At 39.8% G+C, this 8,414-nt stretch overlaps 1 long non-coding RNA gene across 1 annotated transcript; it reads left to right on the forward strand.

Moving 5' to 3' along the window:
• The first annotated feature begins 273 nt into the window (after positions 1–273).
• LOC119259663 (uncharacterized) lies at positions 274–6,363 on the forward strand. The gene is made up of 3 exons (XR_005128519.2): positions 274–846; positions 5,510–5,568; positions 6,179–6,363. It is a non-coding gene; the product is annotated as an uncharacterized LOC119259663 (long non-coding RNA).
• The last annotated feature ends 2,051 nt before the right edge of the window (positions 6,364–8,414 follow it).

An 8,414-nucleotide genomic window follows, 5' to 3' on the forward strand; every position in this document is an offset into this window, starting at 1 on the left:
CCTCCCTCCTCCTCCCTGCTCTGCTCCCCGTGTGCTGGTGGGGCAGGGAACCTGGAACCTCGCTGCTGGGGATGTCACTGTCACCGTCCCTGACATCACTCCAGTCCCTGATGTCACAGTCCCTGTTGTCACTCCATGTCACAGTCTCCCACCGTCACAGTTCCTGATGTCCTCCATGTCACAGTCCCTGACGTCACAGATCCTGATGTCACTCCATGTCAGAAAGCTTTCACCTTGATTACGACAGCAGAGGCTGGGTCTGCGCGGCCTGACCATCTAGGCCCAGTGGGTTGCCCAGATGGACGCGGTTCTCGCGCCGCGGGCCCCAGGCAGAGGAGCTGGTCGGCCCGCACTGGTCAGGCTGCGCTTGGGCCCCTGGAGTGCCAGTCACAGGGCCGTGGCCTTCTCTCCCATTGGGCCTGTAGACACAGCCCGGCAAGAGCACATCAAGTTGCTTTGTTTGTGTGTGTTTGGCTTCTAGCCACGCATGTGTGCAGCCAAGGACTGTCCATGTAATAACTTCAAAAACTGGAGCATTACATTCAGAGAGCACTGTGGCACCTGTCTGTCTAAATGACACATTTGATTTGACCACGTTTTACTGATTTTCATGAGCATGTGGCGTCTCGAGATGGTTAAAATATGTGAAACGTGGGGCATTACAGTCTGTGATAATGCAACATCCTTTAATTGATACACTAAGCCTCATCATTGTTCAGCTGAACCGCTGAGACTCTCGGGGACGTCTGTCTCACTGTCAATCCAGGATTTCCTGAAAACGAGAATCTCCCACCTGCCCGCTTCACAGCACACGGATGGAAGGAGTGCCTGCCTGATGCCGCCCAGGTAAAGCCCAGGGGCAGTTCTTGACAAACTTCCTGCAGACCTGCTGTGTGCACATGTGTGTGTGCACACATGTGTGTGCATGTGTGTGCACGTGTCTGCCCCCCAAAGTCTCAGAATACTGCCTTCCATTCTGATATGAATGATTTCCCTAATATCTGGGATGCTGACTTTTTGCTGTGAAAATGCCATTGTCATAGTTAATTGATAGCTGGAACCTACTACAAAGGAGCGTATAATTTTTAATGGGAAAACCTTAACTAGAGACCCATTAGTACTGAGGCGAATGAGAAATAATTTTATAATCAAAATGCCACAAAGTTTACCCCACGTGTCTCGGCCCTACATTTATGGGCCACTTTATATTTCACACAGACATGCCATGACTCAGAGATGTGTATATCGTTACAAATCTGTAATATATCACCCCAGTTATTTTCTTTATGCATCTGTAAGCACTACTCGCTTTTCAGAATTATGTATAGTACACAGTTAGTGATAAAAAAAAATAAGAAGTTTTAGGCAAGTGCTTTTCATTTGAGGTTTGTGCAAAATATATTTAAGATAAATTTTTACACAAACATTGCTCGTTAAGATATCAGAAAATATAGTGAAAAGAATGAGTGTGAAAAGATGGTGACAAATGGAACTAATAATATATTTTCTCTTAAAATGTCTATGTTGATCTACCTAATAAAAAAAACATTCCATTGATGAGGAAACTTTTTTCATTGTATATAGACACTTGAGTTCATGTTGTTTTCCTGAATTGTGAAATGAGTTAGATCAATGTTTCTATATGTTTAAGAAATCATGCAGAGTCATGGAAAAAATGAATTGCAGGATGACATTTAAATCAACAACAAAATTTAAAAGAAACTAAATGGTTAGCTTTATCACAATATTTCCATAAATTGGTAATGGTTAATTTTTCACAAATAGACACCTAATTGACATTTAATCAAGCATACACAAGTGTATGTTAAATATAAATTAATTACTGTATGGTGAAAATACTGTAATTTTATGGTGCATAAACATGTAAGTACATTTTAGTTACCATTTAATTACTAATTTCACAGACTATAAATGTATAATTATCTAACTAACAATTCACTACCTTCCTAAGGAAATAATTTTTGGGTTAAATATGATGTAAATTTAATAGACATTATTTCTACAAGAGTACTTAAAAAGTTGTCAATGTAAGTATTTTGGCCCATCTATTTTACTACTGAATTACAACATCCTCTCAGTAATGCATGTGGAAATTACAATATCAGTAAACACAACTTATAAATGCTTATCTATATAACTGTGATTTGATCATTCAGGACAATTTAACAACATGTTCACAGAGAATAAAAAGAAATACATAGTGGGGTTTTAAACTAAAAACAGATTCATCACGTATTTACAAAAATAAGTTAGCCAAATAAATGAGATAAAATAGTATATAAAATGCACCTCTGATCATGTAAATTTCCAGAAATAAAATAGATGGACCTGTAAATCATCATCTAGCATTTTGCATTACTTTATTTTTTTCTCAGTGTTTTTCTAAATGGAGATTTCCTTCTGTTACCTGCATTTCCATGATCCTTTATGTTCACATAAACAGCCTTGAATTCAATGTGAAATTAAATAAAAAATTGTTACTAACTTACCTCAAGCAGCGTGGTCATTGAAAATCAGCCTGTTCATGTCGGGTATCAGTAACTGTGTCTAGGTCACAGACCTACCCCCCCAGCAAATAACAAAAGCTTATTCAGACAAAATCCTGCCAGACATTGGTGTTTACTAGCTCAGAGCAGGTAACATCACCTCCACTATAAGCCAGTGAAGTTCCAGCTTCCTGGCCCTTCTCATGCTAGGAGAGCACCTTTCGAGGTAAGTTCAGGAGAGGCACCACAAAATATTCTAGCAATAGGGCTCACATAACCTTACAACTGCAGCCAGATTCTATTTTGAGTTTACAAGGGATTCTCTTTGACCCTAAGACCCGCATGGCAATGAGTGAAAAGCTTTGGGGTTCAGTATAGAGCACAGCCCAAGAAGAAGCTGGGTTACAGGACAGTATTTCTTTTTTTTTTTTTAAAGAGGCATGTATTTTTATTTTTATTTATGATTTATTTATTTGTTTGTTTGTTCTGTTTATACAAGCACTGGGTACAGTCAGAAGCGCGGGAGGGTGAGAGAATTCACCAGAGCCAGAGCGGGGAGCAGAGCAGGCAGACTGACGAAGTACACTGCTGAGGGGAGCAGCGGGCGGTGTATCATACACCATAGGAATTCACATTTTCTTAAAGGAGAGGTCTGCGCGCCATGTGGGACCCTCCTCCGGTGGCTGGGGAGCAGCCGGGGATCGATCCGGCGCCGCAGAGGCCGCGGGCAGCTTCGCAACCCAGCGCTCAACCGCTGTGCCACCGGGGAGGCCCTACAGGGCAGTATTTCTAATCATGAATTTTAAACACTATTTAATTCATTTTAACATCCATATTACCAGCTATTAAGTCATCTCATGAGATCAAGATAAAAATAGCTGAAGCGCCCACACTCACAGATTCCTGGGCTGTGATCATTTTACAGTCTGCCAACTGGGTGCACAAACATTAACAAACATCCAGACGGTAGACGGCTGTACCTGACCATGAATGAATGTACGGAATTATGATATCTGAAACCATCAATACATTACAGACAATGTAGTAGAGGATATATTTTGTCATCATTACTCTGACTTTAAAAAAAAAATCTATTTAAAGTTGTCAAGCGGTTCGCAAACCGATGGAAACAGCTATTGTAAGTCAAAAGGGGGAACACTTGGGGGAACTTTAAACAGAATTAAAGAACCAAAGGTGTTATGTCTGCAGGTACAACAGCTTGCAACGCAGTTATTTTCTTCTTAATAATCAAATATTAAATTTTGGTCTATGTCTCATCTAAACAAAACACCCTAAGACTACAGAGAGGGTTCAAGAGTCTAAACTACAAGCCCGTTCCTATGTAGGCTTATTATAATCTGGTTTGGGGAAAAACCCCATAAATTACTTAGAGGTAAAGAAATCAAATTTGTATCATACACCATAGGAATTCACATTTTCTTAAAGTGGCATCTTGCTTGATAAAGAGTTCAAATAATGAAAAATCAGAGTTATTTAGTTATTTCTCCATGTCTTCATGCATTACTTTATTTTTGGGGTTCAGTATAGAGCACAGCCCAAGAAGAAGTCTTCATGGAGAAATAATTATGGGAATAATAAGAGCACTCCTAGCTGCTGTAAATACCAAGGAGTACAAAGACCTTTGCCTCTTTATTCAGGAGTAACTTGAAGGAAGTCTGGCTTCTCCAGAGTTTCCTGGAAGGCTGGCATCAAGGGAAGGAAGGGAATCAAGTATTTTAACATTTATTCATCTCCCCCCAAAGTCTTTTAAATGACATTTTAAAACAACCTACAATATTTTACTTACATGCATATTTAAAACAACCGACACACACATGCTATACAAATATGAAACAGTAGATCTTTGTCTCCTATTCTGTAGATTTGCAGAACTAAGTGCAGTTTTCAAACTATTCCGTATTCTCATTACAAATATATTGAGGACTTTAAAGAGATTTGGCCTTTCTGAGTTATATTACCCATATTTAGCTAAAATTAGTAATTAAACTAGACATTTTTCATTAAAATAACAACGGCAAAGATTCCATCATAATATATTATATTTTCATAAAAATCAGTATTATTTTCCCAGTTAAATTAAAAAAAAAAAAAACAAACTCTGAAAGTTGTCTTGGTATTTGCATTGAAATGCTACTCTGCATTTGTAATATTTAGGTTTTCTTCTTGGTGTTTCTGCCCTCATGCTTCAAGGTTTCTCCCCTTCTTCACATGGGGTTTGAGCCACACTGCGAGTGGAAAGCTGAATCAGGTCAACTCAGATGTGACCAAACTAATTCAGTGATTCTGTCACTTCAGGCCTAAAAGTGCTCTCAGTCAGGAGCTTCACCCCTGTCCCCAAACCACAGTGGGGACAACAGCAAGTTGTAGGTGTGAGGTTGGGGGAATCCAGCATGGTGTTGGGGTGAGAGAGGAAGCCTCGAGGAGCTTTCGGTCAAAGGCCTGAATCATGAGGAACTTCGAGGACCAAGTGACCCCAAAATGAATCCAAGGTCAGGGCAACATTTGTGTCCAAGGGAAAAACTAAGGGCTTCTGTCAACCCCCTTCCCTTCCACCAAGACATTAAGGAACAGGGATGAAGAAAACATCATCTCATGAAAGTAGCAACACAGGGTGCATCGCATGATAAAGTATTATATTTTCATTAAAAACAGCGATCATTTCCAAAATAAAAAAAAATGAATGAGAAGACTGGCATTGTGTCATATTTTGTGAATCTCTTTCAAGGTGGGTCTGACATAAGAGAGCTGTTCTAGCAGCTTCTGCACCCCATGCTACAGCTCACTGATTTAGCCAATATGTAAAAAGAAGTATCTGCCCTCAGGCAGCGATGCCCTTGGAGGCCCTTTTCAAACAAATGTGGATAATTGGTTTTTGACACCAAAGCAAAGCCTGGCAAAGGGAATTTAAACCATTTCGGCTACAAGGTGTAATCTGAAAAAAAAAAAAAGATTAATAGATTTTTTTTAAAATTCCTTTACAGGAAGACACTGATCTGCCCAATTTGATGGATCCCTTCACCTGCTGATGAGCTGTCCTCGTGTGAGTTGATTCTCTGGACTAACCTGGAAAACCGAGACGCTGACCACTGCCTAAAGCGCGTCAGCTCTCCCCGGGAGGGATGGGGGTTCCACAGAAGCGCCCCAAGTGCCCCGCGAATAACCCCCGTTGCTGCCCTTTTGCGTCCAAGTGGCGCCCAGAAAAGGGTCAGGCTCGTGCCCGCAAACTCGGGGCGCCGACCGAGCTCTCGGACCTGCCCAGGGCGCGTCCTGCTCCCCAGAAACTTTGGGGTCACAGGCTCTCGGGTCCTTCCAAGGAGCGGGACACGAGGGCACTTGTTCAGCACGAGGGGGGCTCCCCCTCCTGCGGGCCCGCGAGGAGCTCGGGCCCTGGGGGAGCAGCTCCCCAAGGAGCAGCCGCAGGGGGACCTGGCCCCGCAGCCGCGCCCAGGACTCAGCGCACAGGGGAGCCCCCCCTGAGCACCCCCACCCCAGGCCGGTTTGTCTTTGACCCCTGCTCCTGACTGGAAGCCGGGGCTCCAAACTGACTTTTTTCCAACTTCTAATTGTGGGGCTGAAAAGAACAATTTTAACTTTTTTTTTTAAACTTTTGTTGTGCTTCTTAATTTTTTTTTTGTTTTGTTTTTTCCCAGAACGAACCCTTTCACACGTCGTGTTGATGGAGCTTCACAAATCTTTTTGTGAAGATTCAGATTCCGCCCCGAGCACCACTGTCTGCTGGAGCCCATAAAAACCCAAATTTACTAAAAATATATGTTCCTGGGATTGCTGCATTATTTACCTCCAAGAGCCATGACAATCTCATGAAATATATATTCACAAGCTCTTAAAACACTGTCTGTAACAGATCAGATAGAGGCCCTTGGCCTCCCCAGTGACTGCCCACGCAGGGAGGGTGGGGGTGATGCTGTTTGTCCAGGAGGTGACTTCTGAGGGCAGCTGCTTCCAACTTTCCTCACATCTTTGTTGGACAAAGGTGGGGTCTTCTTAGAGTTTGGCCATGTGACTTTCTTTTCTTATTTTTGCTACTAGAATAATGATCCATTATATTCTCAAGTTCATGACCTGGATTTTATTTTTGGTGTCAACTATACTTAGGAATCATTAGACACAAATAGAACAAAGGATCATAAATATATTTGCAGAAAGTAAGCCGAAAAACAAAATAATCACTTCGACAGGATGCCACAATTTTGGGCCTTCTGCCAAGCATTTTATTTACCCTGAGCTAACAGATTGTATATGCTTTTTATGACCTTGTCTTGAAAGGGTTTATGTGGAAGTAACTCTTATTTTTTCAGTATTTTAGAAGTTAAAAAAAAAATGTGTGTGTGTGCAAGATCACACAGTCATTCAAATGGTAAGGGCTTCTGAATGAATGTTCATATTTGTGAATACCAGCGTTCTTACAATGCGTTCTTACATGATTGGTGCCAGAGATAGGAAAAAAATTAGTTCATTGATATATTGATTCTGGAACTAATGTATCTTATTCAGCTCTCTTATAAATACAGTTATTAAGGGATCAGGTCCCAAAGGAAGAAAGTATGAATAGTGTATGTGATAGTTATTCTTGAGCCACTGCTTTTGAAAGAGTTAAGATTCTCCACATAAAGTATGCAAATGGAAGAACTGTTGTAGAGAAATGCAAAGTGTCCATTTTCAGTAACTCATATAAAAATAAGAAATCATTTAGAGGGTGTGAGACAAGTAAATCTGTAAATTCCCCACAGCAGTAATCTGAATTCATATCTCATCATGTATGTTGCATGTTTTCTTAAAATCAATTCATTTGATTTTTAAAAAATCAACCCTAAATCCCTTTCATTATCAGTGGCTGAGTATCCAGGCTGCTCTCCTCCTGTCTCCCATTTTCTGCACACTGCTGTAATGAATATTCTATAACATGCATATTTCCCTGTTATCTTGGTAGAATAATTTCTCAAAAGTAGAACTTTCTGGTACAACTTGCTCAATTGTGGTTTAATTCATATGGCAAAAGTGCTTTCCAAATGGTTGACCTATTGCTAACCTCCTGAATAGCACATGGTTTCTTTTATCAACTTTGAAGAGTTCAGACTTACTATATCATACATATTTTCAATGACATATAATTCTTTGTTAATCTGAGAGGCAAATAGTTAAAAAAAAAATACTTGAAATCCTTAGTTCTCATTAGTAAGACTGAATACCACTGACATGACATTGATTTTATTTTTCTTTGGGGTAATGTTATTCCTTTCCTTTGTGCCCATGTATATTGGCTATTAATTCCCCTTTTAATCCTTCTTTGTAAGAAATTTTTCATAGAGATATAATGGCTTGTCAATTTATTTTATATGTTAAATTTATTTTTAAAAATATTTGGCTCTTTCACTTTATGACTTTCGATAGGGAAAAAATACAAATGGTTAAAACTGTGACATGTGTTAAAATTTTTCTGTGTCTGCAAATTTTTTTAGCATGTATTTTTCATTAAATCTTCCACTTTGGGGGAATTCTTTTGATGTCTGACATGGGATAGGGAAAATTTTAATATATTTTTTTCAGATATCCCACACTTCAAACACCATTTATTGATCAATTTGTTTTTTTCTTCTAAAAATAAAAATGTTTGCAGGATCTTGAATCTAGTATTATTATCAAAATTGCCTCTCAGAGCTTTTACAAATATTCTCTTAGTAGACTGCTCTGTCAAAAATGTAAGAGCATATTTTACATTTACACTACAATGTTCATGTGTCATTTTTTTCCTACAAATACATGGAGTTACTGTCATAGTTGAGCTGCTAGACTAGCTGCTATGGTGGGAAAAGGTGAGATGATATATGTTTGTATTCTCTAGGGTAACAAATCATTTGGCCCATG

This window comes from Talpa occidentalis, unplaced genomic scaffold (genome assembly GCF_014898055.3).
Source record: "Talpa occidentalis isolate TD23 unplaced genomic scaffold, MPIMG_talOcc4v2.1 talOcc4.5, whole genome shotgun sequence".
Taxonomy (NCBI): Eukaryota; Metazoa; Chordata; class Mammalia; order Eulipotyphla; family Talpidae; genus Talpa; species Talpa occidentalis.